At 40.8% G+C, this 25,105-nt stretch overlaps 1 long non-coding RNA gene across 1 annotated transcript; it reads right to left on the bottom strand.

Moving 5' to 3' along the window:
• Positions 1-20,471: 20,471 nt before the first annotated feature.
• On the bottom strand, positions 20,472-24,393 carry LOC138793585 (uncharacterized). The gene is made up of 2 exons (XR_011363306.1): positions 24,330-24,393; positions 20,472-20,983 (listed from the first exon to the last, which is right to left on the bottom strand). It is a non-coding gene; the product is annotated as an uncharacterized lncRNA (long non-coding RNA).
• Positions 24,394-25,105: the final 712 nt, after the last annotated feature.

The following is a 25,105-nucleotide window of genomic DNA, read 5'->3' as shown; positions in this document are numbered from 1 at the left end:
ACACTACACAAGACTGCTGCGATTCCGGTCTGTGCAAAGCTACCCTAAAAGAATAGACCTTTAAGATAAATATCATGATAAAAAAGTAATTATATGCAAAGACCTTGAACTTAATGAGTCAGACTCTTTTTTGAAAACTTTAAAATTTGAAAGCATAGCAAGGGGCATTGCTTTCCTGTGCTATACAATTAATAGTAATGTTTAATAGAGCAGAACCTATTTACTCTAGACAGCTGACCCTATTGTGGTCTTAGTTATCTCTTTGTATAGCCGTGCAGCTGCATTGGTCTTGTTTGTGAGAGCTACCATGTAAATGCACCAATTATATGTCATAGAAATGACAACATTGATAGCTACTATCTTTTTACCATGAAACATGCAGAGGAGTTGTCATAACACCACCTGTATAAGCAGTATAACTGAATGGTAATGTATTGTTCATACAGACAAGTAAAGGTTAACCTACAATGATAATATTCAGTAGTGCAGGGAGCAGGAGCAGGAGCAGGAGACGATCCTACTTTGCTAACTTCTCCAGAAATCATAGATTTATCCTTTATATTAGTTGCCTGATGTAGAAAACCTTTATTTATATTGTGGGTCTCTATGATAGAGGATGGCAGGATTGTAATGCTGAGAACCCCCATCACTTGGTCGCTGCAGACATATCTTAGTGTTTATTGCTTAGTGCAGGTGCTTCGGGGAAAATAAAGCTTATTACCTTGAGTCTATGGTATTTTGGTGCCGTAAATATTCATGTCAAATCAGCTTGACTTCCTGTTGCTTTGGTTTTATTGCAAACTATGCAATAAACTAAAATTATGTGACATAATAGGACGGATTTTATCTTTTATATGACCTCCACAAACCAATGAAAAAAGGCATACTTACCTAGCCCTGTGGCCAGGGGTTATTTGAGGTGGCAGGTCCTGCACTGAGAAGCAGGAAGGACAGAGAAGATGGACTGGTTTCATGCAAGCAGTCTTTCAAACAAGTATATAACAACATGTAGAATACCGGCGATCAGTCATGGGACACTTCCATTATAGGAGTTATCTAGTATTAGATTCGGATTTGCAGCTCAGTTCCATTAAAGTCAATGGAGCTGAATTGCAATACCACACACAACCTGGAACAAGGGTGGGGCTGTTTTTGCAGGAAAGTAGCTGTATTTTTTCTAATTTTGGATAACCCCTTTATAATATTTGAGCTATCTAAAGACTTCTTTTAATGAATGTTGATCTACTGGATCAGTGTTCATACTTGGAAAATGTCTGTCCATCTAAAAGGAGCATTATTTAATACATAGGATTAAACTGTACTTTAAAATGGTATGCTAAAAATGCCCATCATTTCAAATGTCACCTACCAGTTAATGGTATCAGAATATATATATATATATATATATATATATATATATATATATATATATATTGTTTCAGTAAAATCCAGCAGCAATAACTGCATAGCTACAGACAGGTGTGCTCATTAGTAGTATTATAGTGGACCCTAAAGTCAAAGTCATATTTTACAGGAAAAGTGACAAAGTGCAATGTTCAACTAAATAAACACAATGGTATTTACAGCTGGTGTTGCCTCAGGCTATGAATGTGAGAACATCCTGCGTTAAAAACTTGTCTAAAGCAATTAAAGCAACTAGTAGTACTAATAGCCATTATTTATACATTGTGGTAATAAATGCATGCACAACAACATACACAATCAATTTTTAAAAATTATAAATAATTATAATACGAAAAAAAACTTGTAGGAATCAAACAAAAGGAGAAAGCGCACTTTAGGGTCTTTAGTAGAGATGAGTGAACCTCGAGCACAGTTGGGTTTGTCCAAACCAGAGCAAGTGGCATTTGATTACCAGTGGCTGAAGAAATTGAATGCAACCCTAGGGAGTCCTAAAAATGTGGATACAGCTTGTGGCTGTATCTATGTTTTCAAGACAACTTTACGGCTGGATCCAACTTTGTTATGCAACTGGTAATCAAATGCCGTGCTCTCTGGTTTGGATGGACCCAAGCATGCTTCAGGTTCGCTCAACTCTAGTCTTGTCTCTAGGTGATGTAGGGAATGACACAAAAGATACAAATCACTGATGGACCAGCTATTTGGAAGTACATTGGGGATAATAAATATAGTTGCATTCAGCAATCATCCAGCTAGTGTATGTAGTGTAGGAACATGAAACAGAATTTCCAAGCTCTTTCTTTGGCAAAGGAAACCAATTCTGCTTAGCCATGGTGAGAACTGTGTGACTGTTCGACTACAGCTGCACAATCCCCTCTGTTCTCTCCCAGCAGGAACTATGAAGCTGAATAATGAGTGTTCAGCTTCCAGTTACAAATGGACTGAAGGTACTGCGTGGAAAAATCCTTACAGAGGGGGAGCAGTGTGTGAGAGGGGAACCATAGGAGTAATCTATGAGAGAGGGGGTTAAGGAAAACAGTCTGCGTGAGGAGGCATGGAAATATCGGTGTAACAGAAGGGGGCATGAGGAATAATCTAAAAGAAGGATGGTGGACCATGAGGAGCAGTCTATGAGAGAAGTGGGTATGAGGAGCAGTCAGTGAAAGAGAGACAGTTTGTGTAATAGAGGATAACATGGCCAGCAGTCTGTGAGGAAGAGAACTCAGCTCACTCCAGGACACACCATTCGTAATAATGGTCCAAGAAGTATCTTCAGTCAACACAATGTAGTAATAAAACATCAGCACACAAATAGGCTATGTTCACACAACGTCTTTTGATCTCCATTTAAAATGACGTCTGTAATTTTGAGGCTAAAATAACGGACATCATTTAGCAGTCTGGCCTCCCCTTAGTACAATGACGGCTGCTGGTACATTATTCTAGATTGAGGTTACTAATTGGCCTTTGGGTGTGGCTTAATTGAAAAGTCCATTGAATTTAATAGTAAAAACAGAGAAAGAATGGTGGGGAAAAAAACTGTGTGTGAACAACTAATAAAAAACATCCGCTGCTTGCAAAAGACGTCCGAAAATATTGATGATGTTCATTATTTTGACGTCGGCGGTAAAAACGTCTGTTATTCAAGACATTGTGTGCAATAGACGTCTGTCTTTCTTTGTGTTCAATGCATTGCCATTGCAGTCAGTTAAATCGCGTCAAAAACTGACGTTATTTTAAATAGCAAAATTGGCCGCCTTTTCTCTATTTTTGATGTTGTGTGAACATAGCCATATTCTGATATTCATATACTTTTATGTAATCAAATAATCTGGACAAAAGACCCTGACTGATCCAAACTATTGACATATCTCTGTGACGTACGAATTGTAGAGAGGTCCAGCAGCACCAATAGATAATAGTAGGCTTAGGTAGATAATCGGGATGCATGCCAAGGGTTCACAGTTAACCAGTACATCAAAGAAGTTTAGGAGTCCAACAACATCCAAGACAGGATAATCCAAATGTTTATTCAGTGGCCAAGTGTTCTTACAACGTTTCAATCTGAAGTGGTCTTTTGTACACTTGAAAAAGACCACTCCTGGTTGAAATGTTGGATTAGCACTTGGCCACCAAATAAACATTTGGATTATTCTTGGATGCTGGTAGACTCCGGGCCTTTTTTGATGTCCCTGTGTCAATTATTTTCTAATGACATTCCGTAACCATGTGTGGTTCATAAATGACCAGGCAGAATATATGAAAGAAGTTTTAGAAGTTGGTCAATATAAAACACACTAACTGTATTGTGCTGATAATGGACAATGAATGAAGTTGTGACTTGTTAAACATGCTGTCCAATGACCGCAGTGCTGAAAGCTGCTGCTGCTTGGGAACAATCCAGCCTGCAATCCATGCTTATATCATGTTCATTGGAAATGTGACTAGACACCCTCACCTCATTTTTATACAGGATTGGATCATTAAGTTTATTCTTTTTTTACAAAGCAGGATAAAAGGAACTGGGAAGAGTATGAGCCAAGTTTACCAGAGCCCCTTGCTTTCTTGTGAAGGCATTGAGCAGTATCTGTGATAAGAACACAAAGACAGCTGCACCTGGGCAAGACTGTAGGGTAAACTTTCCGCAGGGCAGCTGCCTGGAGATAAAAGACCTGGAAATGTTACCAATACAAAGGCATTTTAGAAAAAGCACCCATGAGATTTAACCTCTGACCCTCTTGTGCTAGGTGAAGAAGCTGCTGGATTGTTGCCTGGGGAGATGTTGGTGTGGCAGAGCGTTTAGAGGAAATTATCGATTACTCATTGAATCTGTTCTCAGAATAAATTGAAATTTTGGCAGAAAATGTTCGCTGCAGTGTTTCACATATTAATTATGATATTAAATGCACAACTTGGCAGACAGGATGGTATAGAAGGCTGTGTAGTCTGCATTGTGATTTTGTGTTTGTAGAATAGGAGGTTGTCTTGAAGTGGTTCCTATGAACAACCCATTCCTGGCAAGAATAATGATCATTTTATAAGTAATAGTTCCTGGTAGAAAATCTATATACAGTACATTTCTCCTTATGTCTGGAGTTTTGACTTTTTTTTTTTTTTGTAAAGAGCAAACTAGCATCTATTTGACATCCACAATTCTACCATTGACCTGTGGGGCAAGCTTTAATTTACAATATAAAATCTTTTTATTGTCTGAGGTTTGTGCTGAAGGAAAATAGCAGACGGAGCTTCCATACATTTAGTATATTCTTGCTGCAGAATGCTAAGACGCCAGACGTTCACCAAGCAATAACTGGAATCTCTATACCTCAAGGCAAATCTGTATCAGGCAGCCCACCTATCATTTTCCATTTATAATACTGACATCTTCCTATATGGCAGATGACCATCTTATTCCCTTCAGACATCAGGAGCTGGGTACAAAGCTACAGCCCCTATATCTCTCAGGGAAGACTGATACCAGACTATACTATAGGGAATATGACAGTGCCTGTTCTCTACAATATTCAGACGTGTATACTGTATATGATAGAGTGCAGTCCCCACGTATAAAGGAAGAAACATTTTATTCATAAATAATTTTAAATAAAAATGGACAAAAGATTGAATTATTGTTACAGTGAATTATAATAGGGAAAAAAATACATAGTATTTTTCACATGGAGAAGAACCTGTACAGTGTTAATTTCTAACAATATTATCATTTTATCATTATTTAAAAGAACATCACTTAACTGGGAGGGTTATTGCTTAGTAAAATCCCATGTGACAACAAGGTGATCAACAATTCAAAGAGTAGGATTCCATTAAATGTGTTCACTTTAACCCTTATAGGTAGTAGATCCTTTTTACCTAAAAGATAATGTACAGTAGGACCACATGGTGCTGTGTAACACCGCTGGGGCTCTGTGTCTCACTACTCTCATACTGTTTGCTCTCCCCTGTGTACTCTGCTAAGTCATTCAGTCTGTGCCCCTTTCCCTGCTCGGCTGCCACCATGTTGCTGTTTTGCTTATAGGTGATGGCTGTACATGCTACATATTTGTAGTGTCACTGTCATAATTTACAAAATTAACAGTGTATGTGAAATTAAGCAACTTTGCAGTGTACATTAGGTATTTGTTTTTAGTTATCATGGTTTAAAACAAAGCTATTATATCCGGGTCCAGTCTCCTAAAGGCAGCTTTTTAGTCTTGTGCTGGTTAAGGCTGGGTTCACACTATGTATATTTCAGTCAGCATTGTGGTCCTCATATTGCAACCAAAACCAGGAGTGGATTAAAAACACAGAAAGGCTCTGTCCACACAATGTTGTAATTGAGTGGATGTCCGCCATATAACAGTAAATAACGGCCATTATTTCAATATAACAGCCGTTGTTTTAAAATAACAGCAAATATTAAATGGCAGCCATCCACTCAATTTCAACATTGTGTGAACAGAGCCTTTCTGTGTTTTTAATCCACTCCTGGTTTTGGTTGCAATTTGAGGACCACAATACTGACTGAAATATACGTAGTGTGAACCCAGCCCTTAAAAAAAGAGACTAAACATATGAAGTCTGACCTGTACAGAGTGTCGTGGCTCAATGTGTCTGTCAATCAAATGCCTTCCTTCTCTGTGAGCGCACAGATGACTGGGACTTCCTGTATTTGGACTCTTTTTTTTTTTTTTTCTTTTCCCCCACTTGTGAACCAAACTGCTGACCCAGGCCTTGGCCATCTGCCAGTTTTGAACTATGTCTCTGCTTTCCTGGATACCATTCTGACTCCTATGTGTACTTCTGGAGCTGATAACTATGTTTACCTGTTTGAGACTTTTTTTTTGCCATGCGCTGCTACCATCTGATCAGCCAGGCCAACTTCATGCCATACCAGGACCACACTTGTGGACCAATTTGGTCCTTCCCCTTTCTCTTTATAGAAAGGAGAAGGAGAAAAAGTGCTTCTATTTGGCATTCCATTATCTCCATTCTTTGTCACATTAGTGAGATCGTGTTGCCGCCATGACAGCCACACACAATGGGGCAACATGGTGGCTTAGTGGTTAGCACTGTAGCCTTGCAGGGCTGGAGTCCTGGGTTCAAATACCACCAAGGACAACATCTGCAAAGAGTTTGTATGTTTTTTCCTCGTTTGCATGGGTTTCCTCCGGGTACTCCGGTTTCCTCCCACACCCAAAGACATACAGATAGGTGAAGTGCTGCAGAATCTGTGTGCGCTATACAAATAAAAAAACATTATAGACATGTTAGTTTTCTGTGCGTGTGTATACACTCCGGCCAGGATTCCATAGGAATTAATGTGATTGGCCACTGTGATTAAACAACAGTCGTTGTTTAATCAAAATAAACATTGTGTGAACATGGCCTTAAAATGAAGGTAATTACCAAAAATCATTTACCTTTTACAAGACCTCCCGGTGCACATCAATAAAGCCTTTTTTAATAAACTCTTTCCTTTTGACAAAATTCTTATGAGCTTATACACCTCCTAGACTTGTCAAATCGATTCTTCACAGACCCAAGACAGCAGAAGCATTCGGGTTACCGTAAATCCACACCTACTATAAATACTTCCATCTTAATAGTGGAGTGGCATAGGGGCTCGAGATTTAAGGATTGCAACCAAATAAAGGCACTTCTCCCCTCCCCCACTTGGCACTGTGACAATTCAGCTCCAAACCTCACAGACTCTATGTTTATGAGATGGTTTAAGCCAGGCAAAGCACAAGCCCAGGATTTTGTTAGGACTCTCCCCTCTCTGCTCTTAATATTACCTCTGACCCCTGCCATCGGGATTCCAAAGGGCTAGGCAACTATTCTAATTCCTATTATTTTGGCCTACCCAGCATATAAATTGGCCTTTGAGTCCCTCTATATAGACTCAGACATGGCCTCTTTATAATTTATGCCTTACTGTGTTTCTCAATGGACCAACAACTTCCACCTTTTGTTTCCAAGAAGCCTTAATTTACCTTTCAGAAACAGTGTAGATCATAATCAGCAGGCAGACTGGCTCAGAGATTGTAGGTACACAACCCAGGTCTCTCCTCCTCTCCTTCACATAGCACTAGCTAAGCCCCGCCCCCACTTCATGTGCTCTATCTTAATCTAGCTGTTACTAGAGATGAACTTTCCCTAACAACAGGGGCAGCAGAGTGCAGGGAAGGGACAGATAAGTTGTTTGAAGTGACCGTGACCATTTAAGAAAAATGGAAGATTTAAAACCTCTCAACTTTACAAACGTCATAACCGATTCTACATTACTGAAAGGACAAACTTCCATCAGAAGTGGTTGGTAAATCCACAATAACAGAATTTAAACCTGCCTGGGATAAACATATATCTATCCAAAGATTATAAGAAAGGAGATACTAAAAGGGCAGACTAGATGGACTCAGTGGTCTTTTTCTGCCGACAATCTTCTATATTTCTATGTTCACACTAAGTAAGACAGCGACCGTTCTGAAACATGACTGTGTCAATGAACCGCCGCTGTCAATTAAGTTTATTTCTTTTCTTTGGTTTGGAATGCGGCCTAGCACTAGGGATGGTCTGAACCCGAATGCTCGGTATCGGATTCCCGCTGTCTGCCCGCTCCGTGCAGCGGTCAGATACAGCGGGAAGAACGCCTGGAAAACTAGGATACAGCCTATGGCTATAGCTGTATCCCAGTTTTCCAGGTGTTCCTCCCGCTGCACCCACCCGCTGCACGGAGCGGGCAGACAGTGGGAATCATTGCGGAGGGTTCAGGTTCGTACGAACCCCGTCCGAACCAGGTTCGGACCATCCCTACCTGGCACCATAGCAGACAATGTAAAGTGCGTCCAGAGCCGCACTTTACATTGTCTGCACTGTCAGTTTTGTGTATGCACTCTGGTTGGGATTCCATAAGATACAATATTATTTTAATTTTCAATAAATAACGGACGGTATTGCAACGGCCATTAATTATTTAAAATTTACGGTGTTTGAACTTAGCCTAAAAGTGCTATTAATAAAAAAAATAAATCTCCTGCACCAAGAATTAAAGCAGCTGTATCCCATCAGTCTGATAGGGTGTGGACAATCCCAGAATTTTGCACATATTTTAGCTGATACGATCGGCTACAATGTAGTTTTCATTTTATTTTTTTCAGAAGTGCAAAAGGAGTGTTTCAAGGAATGGGGCTGTATGTTTGGCAGGTAATATAAAAAAAGATTCCGCCGCTTGGTAATTTACTGTATAACCAACCGAACATAACACAGGAATAGCAGCTGTGAATAAACTTCTGCAATGGTAGGTGTACAAATGCACAGCTTCAGTGCTGAAGTGGGCTGAGACATGGAAGAATTTTGTGTGCAAGGATTATATAAAAGTATAATCCACCTCTTTATTAAAGCGTCATGGACCCAGCATGAGTACTGCATACAAAACTTCATTCCCATGTGCTAAGTAGACCCAGTTAATAGATGCATTATTCTTGTAATGATGCATTACATAAATTTACTTCTTGGGCTCCGTCTTTGGTGTTGAAATGTTTAAGTTTCAGCTCTTAAGGGAATTTTGAATAAACTGTGCTAGCTGTTAAATGGATCTTAATAGCTAACATCTATCACAGCTGCATGAATGAGCCCCTCAGGTAATTGTTCTCACAATGTTATGGGCTAAATGAACATTTCTGCTTTGGTTTTGTTATCAAGATTTTATCCAATGTCTCTTTCTGTCATCACAAGCCTCTGGGGTGTTTTGTATGGCAGATAACAAAATAGATATACTCCATTGTGCTACCTGTACATTGCATGGTAGCTTTTTGTGTTAAAGAACTGTATAGCTGAGCCTATTATTGCAAGCGCAAGAAGCTGCTTTGAATCTGCTGTGAGGGCTATTGTCATTAGAGCAGTGTGAATGTACTCTGCATTGGCATAACATAAAGTTTTGCCTTGTGATACCACAAACCCAAGATGGCTTGAATGTTTCAAACCCCAATAAAAGAGCAGGCTTTGAAAGCATTGCTACAGAACCATTCACTATTGGATCACCATGTATTATACTCAAGGAGCAGGAAGAAAATAACAAGACAAACAAACAACTCAGCACTTTGATTTTAAATAAAGGTGAAAATATAATCGAGCATCAAACATACATACATGGAAGAAAGTCACAAACAAATAACAAATATAATAATAATAATAATAATAATAATAATAATAATAATAAAAAAAAAATATCTATCTATATATATATATCTATCAATCTGTCTATCTATCTATCTATCTATCTATCTATCTATCTATCTATATATAGCAGGCTAGGCGAATCTTACCTGCTGATAGCCCTATATTGCGCACAGGGCACTGAGGATGAAGGTATGTCACTTTCTCCTCTACGCCATTCCCTCAGACCGGAGCACCATTAGGAGTACTGCTCCGCCCTAACAGTGCTTAGAGACATACCTTCCTCCTCAATGCCTTGTGCCCAATAGGCTGGTATCAGCAGGTTGGATTAGTCTAACCTGCTGATAGTTCCCCTTTAATTTTTTAAAACACATTATGGGGGAGATTTATCAAACATGGTGTAAAGTGAAAGTGGCTCAGTTGCCCCCGGCAACAAATCAGATTCCACCTTTCATTTCCAGAGTCTGTGAGGAATGAAAAGTGGAATCTGATTGGTTGCTAGGGGCAACTGAGCCAGTTTCACGTTACACCATGTTTGATACATCTTTCCGATTGTCTTAATAAAGTTATATTATTTTGCAGTATAACTTAACTAAAATAAATGTACACCTTCTTTTTATACATCTATTCCTGTTGAGTGGCAGCAGTAAGGGAGGACACTGGTCCCTCTGCTGCCACCAATGTTTGTGTCAAGAACTGAACTGTCTTAAGTCCTGCAGTTCCCAGTCCCCTGCTCTTATCCACAGTGGTGTCCACAGTGTTTGGATTGTACTCCAAACACACATGGAAATACAGACTATTTAAAAAATATACAGTATATATAATGAGAAATTTGGTGACAAACAGAAAACTGTGCATTTAAAAATGTACTTTTAGGTTGGTTCTTCTGTATAACCCTATCTGCAACTAAGGGGCCATCTGTTGTTTGGCAACCAAAAACACATAATCACCTGCTCTCAAGTAAAAGATGGGAGAAGGGGATATGACCAGGGGTTGTGCTAAAGCAGAGGTGCCAAACTGTAGACCTCCAGCTGTTGCACAGTTCCATCATGCCTGGACAGCCAAAGCTTTCGCAGACCAAGAATGATAGGATTTGTAGTTTTCCAACAGCTGGAGGGCCGCAAGTTTGACACCCCTGTACTAAAGGGTCAAGACTATTTAAGAACTTATAAGGCTGGATGTATGCATTAGCATAATGTTGGGGGACCCTGCTGAATGCAACAGGACCTGCCATCTATCTAATGTGTAATGGTCCCTGTGGATTCTTCCCTTATATGTGATGTGCAGGAGAAGAAAATCAGGCAGCTAGATTTCAACATGCTCAGTTCTTTTGTTTTCAGGGAGATAAGCCACAGCCTGGTCTCTACCCCTGTTACCCTATTATTTAGGGGAGGGGGGAAACAAGAGTCACCTGTCGGCCAACCTGTGTGGCCAACTACCTAAAGTGTATGCCAACTTCAGGTTACAGTAGCTGTACTGGCTGATTTCTGCAAGTATCATTGTAATCTCTTGACTTTTATAGGGGTTGAATACTTTTGCAAAGCACTGTTTATATTACACATATATATATGGGGCAGAATGGTTTTTTATTTTGATACTGGAATTTAAGACCACTTGTAGTATATCCCATCTGTGTGTGGCCATTCAAGCTTAGCTCACTACACAAGAAAATATAAAGATTATAGAACAGAGTGTTTGGGTTGTGCCAGTTTCTCCCTAATACTTAATAGGAAATTGCAGTGTGATTCTATAAGTCTAAGGGCCCTATTACATGAAGTGGTTATTGGATGAATAGGCTGATAATCGCCCTGTGTGGTAGGGCCAGTGATCATTCATTGGCTGCGTATTGTCCTGTGTAATAGAGTATAACCCATGTATGTCAGAAGTTAGGCTGTGTTTACACAACGCCTTTAATTGTATTTTTTATGCATTTTTTGCCACAATATTCCCACTATTTTGCTGTGAATTGCAGAATGCAGTATAAAAGCACACATTTTGCTACATTGAGGCAAAAATGGCACTGCAATTGCATAATTCACTGCAGAGAGAAAATTATTGCTAAATCGCACTGAAAACGCCACATGTGAAAATGACAACAGTAATGATCTGGATCCTGTGTCTGATCACAATTGTTAGATTGATTTGTGCAGAGGATCATTTTAATAATAAGCAAAATCCTTGCACTTGCACTATGAGCATCCCAAACAATGCTTTCTATTCCACGGGTCGACGGAGAGGAGCTTCTTGTTCCCTGCTCACTGTCGCCGCTATTCCACGCTGCGGCAGCAAGCGTGTGAGTCTAGGGTGGGGGGGGTTAGTCCGGGCAGCCCATAGAGGATAGTGGCGTCTGCTGCCGCCGCTTCTGTTCCACGGGACGACGGCAGCAGATCGCTGCTATATCAGTCGCTTGTTTTTCAACATGTTAAAAAACAGATGACGGCAACGATCAGCCGACATGAACGAAGTCGGCTGATCGTTGCCTTCTATTCCACGGGACGATTATCGCCGCAACACCCGATATAGGCCGAATAGGGCCTTAAGTTCCTTTGTAGCAGACAACTACACTTGATTCTCTTTAAACAGATCTGCACTTGACACTTCCTGTCTGTCTGTAATGTTTTTGAGTCATTAACGTATCAAGGTCATGTTTGTACATTGCAATGCAGGGTGAATAGAAAGCATTGTTTGGGATGCTACATATGTTACAGACGTAACACTTAAGTAACACCCATTTCTTTGGAACAAGGGAGGGAATTGCTTTAAACTGTGAAATCCGGGGTCATTTCAGGACAACTACTGAATTAAATTGCTTGTTCCTTAGAAAATTCAACTGATAAATGGAAGCCAGAGGAGAGGTGATAAATCTGTACAATTTGTATTATAATGTGTTACTATGCTGACTCATATCACTCGTACAATCTACAAATGCTATGGGAATGATGTAGAAGAGACTCAGTTGTATGGGTTTATCTGTATACTCCATTAGCACTAGAAATTCAATGCTAACAGAAAGAATGTGCTGCATCTCTCTCTATAAAATATGAATATTAACAAGAGTCAAGGCACAAAAAAAGGGAAAAATGATTCCAGCATATATAGAGATAATACTTAGGATGGCCATGCATGCTGTGCTTTTCCTTTAATTAGAAATCTCCCCTGTTATACCGTGTTCCATAGTATGAAAATCTGCAAGTGTACATGTTATAATATTTAGCTAGTACAATATAGCAATCACCATACAAAGTGTTCAAAAGTTAACACTAGTGATTTACTTTAAGGTGCACCTGTCAACTAAAAAAAAATCTTCACATGTAGTCAAAATTTTATAGTGGTAAGGGTCAGAGTGGGACCCGATCGATCGCTAAAATGAGTGGGCAAGGAAGTACATGGGTGAGTGCTCCTTTCCCCACTCACCGTGATCCAGTTCTACAGACTTTTTTGGGGGGTTTTATGAAGGGATTTACGCTGGTCTTACATTAGGCCTCGCTCCCTTTTACCCGGCAGGATTCACTAACCGGCGTACTAATTCTACACCTGCCTCCAGCAGGTGTAGATTTGGATCATGATTTATGCCTGCGAGCAGGCATAAATCATGGTAAATGAGGCGCAGTGGGAGGCCACGCCTCCTCCCTGCCTTGTCACACACCCCCAAGCTCCCCCAGCCCGCCCATTGGGCGAGCGGGGCACACAGCAGGCGTACGCCAGGGAGAAGGGGTGAATCTGCACTTTCTCCCTGGCGTACACCTTAGGCAGAAGTTTCATAAACATGCCCCTTTGAGTCCATCCCAGTCACATATCTGGAGAGAAAGCAGTTAGTACTCTGCTTATCATCACAGACAGCAGTCTCCTCCTTATCATCAATGACAGGATAATGACAATGAAAAGTGACTCTAGTTTCCATTTATAATGGGTTATTCACAATAGGTGTTGTCACAGCTCCCCACCCCCTTCTCCTCCTCCCTACAAAATGACTTCTGCACAGGTTACATAGCATGTGCAGGAAACTTTATTATAGAAGTCAATGAGTGTCCTCCATTCTATTGTTCTCTATATCCTATATGTACTTGCTGCTGTAAAGTAAACCTCTTAATGCTGTGCAGAGAAGAGCAGAGCAAAAGCTCAGGCAATATGGCTGTACCCATAATAATGGGGAAAAATTTTTTACAGTTAGAGATGAGCGAACCTTGAGCATGCTAGAGTCCATCCGAACTCGAACTTTCGGCATTTGATTAGCAGTGGCTGCTGAAGTTGGATAAAGCCCTAAGGCTATGTGGAAAACATGGATATAGTCGTTGGCTGTATCCATGTTTTCCAGACAACCTTAGAGCTTTATCCAACTTTAGCAGCCCTAGCTAATCAAATGCAGATTGTTTGGGTTCGGATCGACTCGATTTCGAACCCGGTTCGCTGATCTCTAGTTACAGTCAAAAGATATAAACAGATTGGGGAAAAGAACATGTTTCAGTGTTTGTCTCCAATCAGTAAAGGAAAGAAAATCATGGTAGTGATGGTAGTGTCAATAAAAACTATATATATATAAGCATGTAGTGTGACTGTGGGTAGAACATTCAAAGCTCCTGAAGATTGCTTGTTATGTTATCCACAAGTGGCAGCTTATGTTGCTATAAAGCATCCAGGCACTTTAGTAAATAATGTATAACTTCAATTTTCTCAGAGTTCCCCTTTAATCTAAAATCCAGATGATGCCAGACAGTATAGTATTTCTGCATGTGATTGCTGCATGGTCAAAAGTATAACAATGAAGTCTTGGCAGGATTTTACTTTTACTTTGATTTACTGGGCAGCTTTGTTTTACATGTTGCGCTAGTCTTAACATGTTTCACATTTTCTAGTATACTTGTTAATCCCTATTATGAAGGAGGGCGGCTGACTGTAAACTATACTGCTGCTTATATTAGGCTGGCTTCAGCATTTTTAAGGTGCTTTTCTTGGAACTTTTTCCCATAGTTTTTGCCAAAAGCCCACATCTAAATGTTTGATGTAAACCAGAAAGAAAGTATAAAACACAACAAAAACAATGCTTATCTAGTTCCAAATCACACCATGCTCTGTGTATTTTGTTATTTTCTGGCATTTTGGCCATAAGACAGGAATAGGGAACCTTTGACCCTCCAGCTCTTGCAAAACTACAATTCCCATTATGCCTTGAAAGCCAAAGCTTAAGCATGATGGGAATTGTAGTAGGGATGGAGTGTCAAAGGTTCCCCATTCCTCCCATTCCTGCCATAAGATATGCAAACCATTGGTTAAAAATTGAATGTCAAAAATTCAATTGTGTGGCAGAGGACTTATAGATTAAGAAAAATTTGTCTTTTTAAGCATATTTTGCACAAATTTGCAAATTTACAATGTGGTGGCAAAACTATAGGTTACAGCATATGGCCAAGTTCACACTTAGAATTACACTGGTCTTTCTGTGACCCGGCCGGGTCACAGACTGGCCGGTGTCAATGAAGTTATCCCGGACGGTACTGCGCAGCTGCACTCTCCATTGTGTGAACTGTCAGTTCTGTGCAGCCGCTATTCAATGAATAACGGCCGCACAAAACTGACATGCCAGTTTTCGTTGCGGCCACTAGGCATCCCTGTCGGAAAGTATACTATAGGGGAAATTTATTAAAAGGCTGAGATGGGCCAGATCGGCGTAAAATTATTCGCAAATGGTCTCCGGCCGGGATTCCCTGTGACTGCAGCGCAACATAAATTTTCTATTAATCACGCCCGTTGTTGCAAATCGGCAACAACGGCTGTGATTAATAGAAAACTTACGTTTTGTGAACGTTGCCTATGAATTAGTGCATTTGATGCTACATGCCTCTACTTGGCTACAACTTCAAGGTAGATTCCACCATAATCTGGAACCAAAGAAAAGTTACACAAATTCCAAAATAAAAAGTGACTTCAGCAACAATACAATCCAAATCATTTGCACAGCATAAGGATAGGCAGGGCAATAAATAATAGAAACTTAGCAAGGTTTATGCAATGTCAACCAAATGGACCTTGTCTGACTCCTTTCTTGCAAATCCCTTTTTGCCTCATTGCTTGGTTGTAGGGTCGTCTTGCTTTGTAGCTCCCTCAGCAGTGAAGGGATTAATAATACTGCAGTAGCAGGGTCACCTTGACTCATGCAGGAACAGCAAAACCACAGCCTCCTATGAAGAAATGCTGCAGATTTAACCCTTGCTCTAAAGCAAATTGCATTATGCAATTAAATCTATGATATATTGTCTTGCTTGTCACCACACACCATAAAAATATGTATTCTACACTGTGAATTGTTATCATTTAGCAATTCCGACCTTAGAACACTTAATGGCTAAGTAAATTGGTAAAGCAACATTTTTATGTCCCGTAATTAATGAAGCCCATTAGGAATAATTGACTGACACCTGTAAAATCCTGTATTTAATCCATCCCATATTCATTATTGTATGGTTTATTAAATGGTAATTAATATGATAATCCTCTTTTCCAATAATTTAATGAAAATAGCCTGCATAATGTATGTTTAAGAGCTGTGTATCATCAGTGACCCTTTAACGTCACAATTACGATGACTGAGTATTGGAAGACAAACAAGAATTACCCTTCTGTACGTCATGCTGGGTTTACATAGAACAACGTTAACTGCAGACAACCATATCATTAATCACATGCAGAGATGTTGTACTACAATGGGAGGAAAAAAAAAAAACTATTAAAAATTGTTTCTTATGATTACCCTATAGCCAATAGCTTGTGTTAATATGACCACTTCCAGATGATGATCATTGCTATTATTTGACTTACTGTACACCTAATATAAGGATAAGGTATCTAAAGGGAACCTGTCATGACTTTCATGCTGCCTGAACCCCGAATTATCAGGGTGGTCCCTGGTGACTGTCCCTGGTGGCATCACTCTGCTGGTTTTGAATGAAAGATATCTCTATCTATCAATCAAGGCTGGTGGAATGGGGTGAAGCCAAAGGGAAACGTCCTGATGACTTATAGTTTGGTCCGCATAAAAGTGATGATGGGTTCCCAAAATGGACTTTTTTTAAAAATGTTTGTTCAACTATCTCTATCAATCCCTCAATACACATGGACAATCGGCTATATATTCAGAATGTAGGGAAGGGTAAGCCAGACTCCTGGTGGCAACTTATTTTTTTTTTAACAAAAGATCAGGCCGTTAAAATTCAACACGCTTAATCCTTCTCTCTGTCAACATCATTCATCAGAGAAGTGCTGGTAAGTGATCATACAAATTAGATGGTCGGTGAGTTTGGCTTATGCTGGTTTCCTGTGTATGGGGGCCCTGGGAGGACTTAAAGGAAACCAATCAGTTGATATGATTCCCTGCAGCACAGTATAGAGCTATTGTGCAGCTTGTGGAGCATACCAGTCAGCACGCTGTGCGGGGATGATTGGCAGGCAGAGAGACCTGTTAGTGGCCTCTTTGCCAATCAATCATACCCGGACTGTGCACTGACAGACAGAGAGCCGTGACTAGTCACAGGTGACTCCCCTGCCAGATGACTAGTTGCCTCACGCGGCATAATAAAACTTCCTCTTTTTCACCTTTACAAAGCTACTGCTGCAGCCGCAGATGGTATGCTTAGCGAGCTGTACAGTAGCTCTATACTGTGCTGCAGGGAACCATATCAGCACAATTGTCCTGATTGGTTCCCTTTAAACGTTGACATTTCTCTCACTGTTGAGCCTAATGTATAAGGCCTTGTTTAACCTTTATACATTTATACATTAACCTTATACATTTATACATTAACCTTGTTACAAAGTCTATTGAAGTCTACATGGCCATACTTTACCCCTAGATGCCCCGGATTTCATACAGGGTTATTTTCTGTGTGACTCAATATGGAATCAAACAGACACAAATTTCGGCATGTCCTTTTAGATGCTGTTTTATTACAATATAATCCTTAAATAAACTATTGCTTCTAGTGTGGAATACCTTTATAATAAGGTGCATATAGCCAAGGGGGTTGTGTGCATGAGCCTGCAGTCTCCTACTGATGATGCTGTTGGACAATTGCCAAAACCTGAGCACTCTCTAAAATGCTGACTAGCTAAGTGGCCCTGCTGAGGCTCAAGGACCTTTAGCATAAGAAGATCATTTCAGCCCTGATTGGAACTCTAGGGAGTATTTTAGTGGGTGCTCGTCTCGTTTTACTCTGTTAGGGATTACTGTATTTACGTGTATGTTATTACATACTTATAATGGTACACAGTGTATAGAATGTGCTGTCATTTCCCAAGGGTGTTGTCAGTAATTGGATGACATGTATATGCAGTTACACCCCTGTGTGAAGTATTAGATAGAGATAAACGTACCATTCGTAATCACAGCAAACACTGCATTACCCTGGCATACACCCCATATTCTGCCTGTCCAGATAAGATTACACTTTGAGCCTGGCCATCTTGTTAGTGTAATGATTTATACATTTAGCATTGTCATATTAAATGCATTACTGTAGAATTATTGAAACATTAGCATTAAGTATATGAAGCGACTGCATCTGATGTGCCAAGAAAACTTGCATCCATAACAAGGGGATGTAATATAGGAAGGGAGTTTTCAGATTTATGCAGTATAACATCTCTTTTTGTAGAAATAGTCTTTGCTAAGAGGAATGACTCATTTTGCCGAGCAGCACCTAAAAAGTAATCTATTTTTGTCATTATCAAGTTGCTTCCAACGAACCACACCTAAAATGTTTTTGCATGTACTCATACGCTTTGTATGGAGTCACACAGTTCTTGTTACAGGAGAGATAACAGAATTTTATCTCCCTCTGCCGGCCCTAGATGACCCATATTTGGCACAGCCTGATATATATACGCCTTGCATTATTTTTGGTCTCTAGATGCATGTCCATCTGAATTTTATGTAAGAAACTTTAAACTTATTGGTCATGAAAATAGGAAAAAGCAGATTTTCACTGAGCACTATCTATCATCAACTATCATGCCCACTAACCTAATTCTATCCGGGTGTCTGGGTCAACCTGATCAATATGATTCCTATATTCTCCCAATCTGTTGCACTGTTAAGAAAATGGAAGAAATAGTAATATGCTAATGATTCAGTTTGGGGGGTGCTCCAACGCCCCTCAGTGCACCACTTTGCCCCCTGCTGGTTACTGTGAGCCACTTTATCAAAACTATTCATAGACTTCCCCTTAACTGGCATAGGTGAACCTTAGCCTGTTGAGGCACATAAGTTGGAATGATCACTGTCTTATCCAGCACCTTCCTTTCTAATGATAGCAAATGTTATTCCTAAAGTCTTGTCCATTAGGATTTTCACTTGCAATTTACAGTCCACTGCTTGTTGTTAGGCTCAGTCCTTCTCTTTCAGCAGAGAGACCAACATGGAATACAGGAAGTGAGAACCTTTGACTCTCCAGCTGTTGATAAACTACAGTTCTCATTATGTCCAGACAACCAGATATATGGCTTAGGCTGCCCAAGTATGATGGAAATTGTGGTTTTGCAATAGCTGGAGTCCTATGGGTTCGCTGCCACGGCTTTAGACAATAATCTGTGCAAGTGTGTTGCTCAGATAGTAGTGAAAAGATGCCCTATTCAATTGCTGCAGTAGTAATTTCCATAAATTTCTTAGGGATGCATGTTGATCAAATGTTGCTATAATCTACAGCTTTTTAGAGCATTTACAATCTGGTTACAATGGATTTCTAGCTAAAAATCTCATGGTCACTTTGATTTATTTTAATAGGTGCAGATAGGTAACCGTGCTCCCTGATAAACATGTCAACATTATTTACTGCACATCGATCTCATAAATTCTATTTTTAGGTTTGATCCAAATACATTATGCTTTAAAGGGGTTTTCCTGGAACTTTATTATTGATGTCCTATCCTTGGAATAAGCCGTCAATATTGGACTAGAGGGGGTCCAACTCCTGGCATGCCCAACGATATTACAATTCTGCTCTATTTACTTTAATGTTACTGAACTGCAAAACCACACCTAGACTGCGGACAGAAGGGGTGCTGTTTCTGGAAGAAAGCAGACATGTTTTTAAACCCTGGACAACCCCTTTAACTCCTTGATGACCCTACTGGACTAATGAAGTAATTAAAAAGGTTAAAAAAAAATGTTTTTGCTTAGTATTTTTGTCAGTATTTTCCAACCGAAACGAGGAGTGGATTGAAAACACAGAAAGGCGATGTTCACACACTGTTGAAACTTAGTGAATGACCACGATTTAGCGGCAAATAATGGGCAATATTTCAAAGCAATGGCCATTGTTTGGAAATAGACATTATTCGGCATTAAATGACGGCCATTCACTCCATTTCAACAGTGTGTGAACATCGCCTTTCTGTGTTTTCAATCCACTCCTGGTTTTGGTTGGAAAATACTGACAAAAATGCTGAGCAAAAATATTGTGTGGGAACATAGCCTATGAGTGTGTTCACAAAACATTTGAGGCTGTATTTTAGCTGCCATTTTGGGGTGAAAATACGGCTGCAAATAAAGGGCATATTAGTTATTTTACGGCTGTTTTTCCATACTGTGTGTGCACTGTTGGGCGATTTCCCGTTGACTTTGACGTGTTTTGACCTTATTTTTTACGTTTTGTGGACATAGCCTAATATTTAAGTCCAGAAAAAGCCCAATAAAGGTAGGTTTGAGTGAGTTAATCTTTTCCGATTTATATTTTCCCCTTGTATTCATCTACAACCAACAGGTTTACATTTTGCACTTCTCTACAAAAAGAATCCGATTCTTGAGCTATCTAACTTTACATAGTGATATGTTGCTTTACTGAAGTCAGAAAACAGGTCAAAGGAAAAATGGATATTACTCATAGTGATGAACCAAAGATTGTGTTTTAATATTTTATGTATTTAGAACTAAATCTTGAATATGGCCGTTCTCTATAGGCAACACTTCATACCAACTTTTATAAGCTAGTCCATGGTGTGCTTTGTTCTTCCTACATCATTAAAAATTGGCACAGCATGGGCTATGAAATACCAAGCGGCAGACATGTTCTTTATTTTTTTACAAGAAAGAAAATATGCGAAGCGTAGTATCTCCAAGTGGCCCAGTGTATGAAAAAATAAACATTCCCTCCCATTGCAGAACAAACAGGCCTTCTGAGCACTCTGGTTTCAAGATCCAAGTTCTTAAGATAAAAGTCTTGGGAACTCATATTCCAGATTCCATCCACAGAGTGCTGGAGCTCAGCTCTAACAATGGCTTTATTACTAGAATACATACATCCCTGAACAGACGTCACCTGGTATTCACTTGCTTGCCGTATGAAGGAGCGTCTTGTGGGCTCCTTCACAGAATGTTCTTTTCTGGTGTTTCAAAATGCTGGAAAAGAAAAAAAAAAACATATTTTGAAGCAGAAGATTTTTTTTTTATGTAACACATTTCTTTATGGTGTTTTTAGTGGTGTTATTTAATTTTTCTTTTATATATGTGGTTTACTGGGGATTTTAAGGGTTGTAGAGAAACCAATAGGAAAAATGTTATAAAAACTACATACCTAAAGTAAGTTTATAGTGTGAAGAAAAAATAATAATTAAATGCCACAGAAACACAAGAAAATATGACATATCTAGAGCATTTTTATATTTTACAATAAACCTTCACATAATACCAGTGTTATATAGTCTAAGCAGTGTCATAGTGCGACAAAGTAGTGGTAAGGATTAAAGCGCAACTATAAAAAAATTTTTTTTGAATTTTTAGTTAGCCTAGGTCATGATAATAATTTTTGCAATTTATTGTAATGATGAAAAGTGAACCGTTTTTTAAATACATGCAGATGAATGTTCCCTCAGAGCTGTGTTTGGCTCTGAGCTACTTGTTCAAAACTGTCCCACATTCCTGAGAATCCGTCCTCTGCAACAGCAGCAGCTTTGTACGGATTCTCAAACAGGTCCCCGCCCAAGTCCCGCCCCCTCACTTCATACCTTCCCTGCAGCCCTGGCACTGTGGCTGCTGTCTTCATGGCTGCCCTGCTAGTGTGGCCCGACCCCCTTTAGTCTCATCACTGCTGATTCATGACGACCGGTGTCCTGCAGGGGTGTGCCTGAGCCAGCTGTGCCCCTGGCACCCCTCCGGCGCCGGCCGCCATGTTTCTGGGCCCTCTGCAATGCCGCCGTTGCTGCTGCTCCCCCCCTCCCTCTCATGACACCCAGTGTATAGTTGGCAATAGTCCCGAGTATGACGCGATAAGCCCCGCCCCCATCGCAGTAAGCCCCGCCCCGCAGTGAGTGCCGCTGCTTCCCGCGATGGGGCGGGGCTTCCCAAGATGGGGCGGGGCTTATCGCGGCATACTAGGGACTATTGCCAACTATGCCAGTGCCGCTCCCATGCCCGGTGACAGGTCCTGGAGCCCTGCCACAGCGGGCAGGGGTGTGCCAGAGCCGGCGGGGCTGCTGCCATATACCTGGGTCTGAGCAATGGCACTCTCTGCCCTGCCCCCGCTGTTGCCGGGCCCCAGTGAGCCTGGCTCACTCCTCCTTCTCATCATCCACCCTCACTCTCATCCCCTCGGACTGTCATCATCCACCCTCACTGTCATCCCCCCTCACTGTCATCCCCCCTCACTGTCATCATCCACCCTCACTCTCATCATCCACCCTCACTCTCATCCCCTCGGACTGTCATCATCCACCCTCACTGTCATCCCCTCTCACTGTCATCATCCACCCTCACTCTCATCATCCACCCTCACTCTCATCCCCTCGGACTGTCATCATCCACCCTCACTGTCATCCCCCCTCACTGTCATCATCCACCCTCACTCTCATCATCCACCCTCACTCTCATCATCCCCCCTCACTCTCATCATCCACCCTCACTCTCATCATCCACCCTCACTCTCATCATCCACCCTCACTGTCATCATCCACTCTCACTGTCATCATTCACTCTCTCTCATCATCCACCCTCACTGTCATCATTCACTCTCACTGTCATCATCCACCCTCACTGTCATCATTCACTCTCACTGTCATCATCCACCAATCTGATTGGTTGCTAGGGGCAACTGGGCCAGTTTCACTTTACACCATGTATGATAAATCTCCCCCGAAAAGTTTATACAGTTCTCCTCCACTTGTTTTCATTTCAGTTGACCACCTAAAAGGGTTAATAAAGGTCCCATGGCTTGTTTTGAATTCTTTGAGGGGTAAAGCTTCAAAATGATGTGCTTTAGGGTACAAACACACACCACGTATTCGCAGCGAGTTTCTCGCTACGTATACGCAGTGTTAACCCGCCGGCCGCCGGAGACTAAACATTACCTGATCCCGGCTCCGGCTTGCTTCGGTGGTTCCCAGTGTCTTCACAGCCCGCTCAGCCAATCAGTGCGCTGCGGCGGGGTTAACGGGACAAACTCGCAGCATGGATGATCAGCCCTGCTGGGTGTTTGTCTGCCACTGACTAAACAGGGACGGGATCCGCAGCGAGTTTCGCTGCAGATACGTCGTGTGTGTTTGTACCCTTAGGGTGCATTCACACACACCGGATCCGCATTTGATGGTGCAGATTTGATGCTGTGTTCAGTTATTTAGATCTAATCTGCTGCGGATCCGCTGCAATACAGTGTGTGTGAAGCTACCCTTATGGGGTTTCTATCACACTTCAGAAATAAACTAGTGCAGAGGGCGGGGCAGGGGAGGAGATTAGGTGGAAGGGGGAGGAGAGGGGAGACCACGTCCACTTTCAGTCAGCCAGAATAAAAATTCATTTATTCTTCTGAGCCAAACAACTAGTGATATCTCAGCGAGTGTACAAGCTATCAACACAGTTTATGGCTCTTTTTAAAGGGTAACACATGGGCTTTTTATCTGAGAAATTTCATTTTTTGCCTATCTAAACTATAGTTACGCTTTAAAGAAGTCCAGCAAATTGTTTTAATAAAGTATTGTCCCCCAAAAAATTATACAAATTCCCAATATACACTTATTATGGGAAATGCTTATAAAGTGTTTTTTTTCCCTGCACTTACTACTGCATCAAGGCTTCACTTCCTGGATAAAATGGTGATGTCACGACCTGACTCCCAGAGCTGTGCGGGCTGTGGCTGCTGGAGAGGATGATGGCAAAGGGATGCTCAGTGCCCCTCCAGTGCCCTGTGTCCCTCAGTGTCCCCTAACTAACTACTATCTAAAACTTCAATACTTGAAACAGGATGGGTCTGAACCTGTCACACAATTGCAATGACAGGTGGTGAGTGTCAATGGTGAGTGTAATTTGATTTCCCTCTCATCTATGGCATCTATGTTTGTCAGGGATGACTGGAACTAAGGTGAGATATGGGCCAGGTTTTAAGGGGTGTCAGAGAATTTTTTGTTTTTCTTTTCCTTTTTGGTTTCTCTACTAGTAAATGTACAGGAAAGAGTTTTTCATACCTTTTGGACTTTATCTTGGGGTGGGTGCACAATATTGTCAGACTGTAAAAGTGGCATCATTCAGGGAGTTGGGAGTCTCCCTGCTGTGCCAGTTCCTGAAGTTTTCAAGTACACCTGACACAAAAATGCTTGAGTCTCATTGACCTAATGGGGTTCGTTACTTGAATCGAGCATTGGAGCATTGTGAAATACTTGACTAGAGTAACAAGCTGAGAGGCTGGGCCACATACAGAGCACCTGACCTTAAGATTGTAGTTAGTGGAAGCTGTGATGCATACAGCATTGCCGCTTACCTCTGGCCTGAATCTGACTTGCAGCTATGGTCAGTTCCACATTAACACGCATGGTTGCTAAGTCGATGAACAAAAGAGATGACTACATTTCAGATACCTTCATTTGCCCTTATCTTTCTGGCCACAACACAATTGTATGATATCCAATGAATTTTTTCCACCATGTTCAAAGTTCACTCTCATTATCGGGAGACACATTACACGCCTAACCGCCCTTTCTCAATGGTGTAGTTGATGTTTTATATGTGTTAACAAATCTGCCAAACTGTATTCATTTATTACCTTGTGCAGAGATGGAGGTGAAAACAGTTCTGAGCTTATTTGTACTGTGAATGTAGATAGTTTCATTTTAAAATACTGTATATGCCAAAAAGTGGTAGTGTAGAATGATATAATATGTAACTGCCAGGGAGACAAAAATGTGGCACCTCGAAAAAAGTTACCTCCCCCCCCCCCATTGTCCGGTAAAAATAGGGCTCAGTCTTGTGTTCTAACTAGTACAGAACAGAAGGGGGAGGTGCATGGCTCAGGTCCAAGCATGGCAGGAATCAGTGTATTCATTTTCAGGAGTGCTCATTTATATGGGTGACATTTTTGATCTGTCACAACTGGTCCTATGTGTAGTGCTAGATAGTCATATAATCCATATGTAAAATAAATGCATAGAAAAACAGAGATATATCCCATGGCTATATAACTTTTATCTGGAAGTAAAGGTTAGAATCTATAAGCTAACATATAACTGGTTGCTACAGGCTAAACCACAGATTTTCCTG

Source organism: Dendropsophus ebraccatus, chromosome 5 (genome assembly GCF_027789765.1).
Source record: "Dendropsophus ebraccatus isolate aDenEbr1 chromosome 5, aDenEbr1.pat, whole genome shotgun sequence".
Lineage (NCBI taxonomy): Eukaryota > Metazoa > Chordata > Amphibia > Anura > Hylidae > Dendropsophus > Dendropsophus ebraccatus.
Note: the sequence above shows the minus strand (reverse complement) of the source record. Positions and strands in the feature narration are given on the sequence as shown.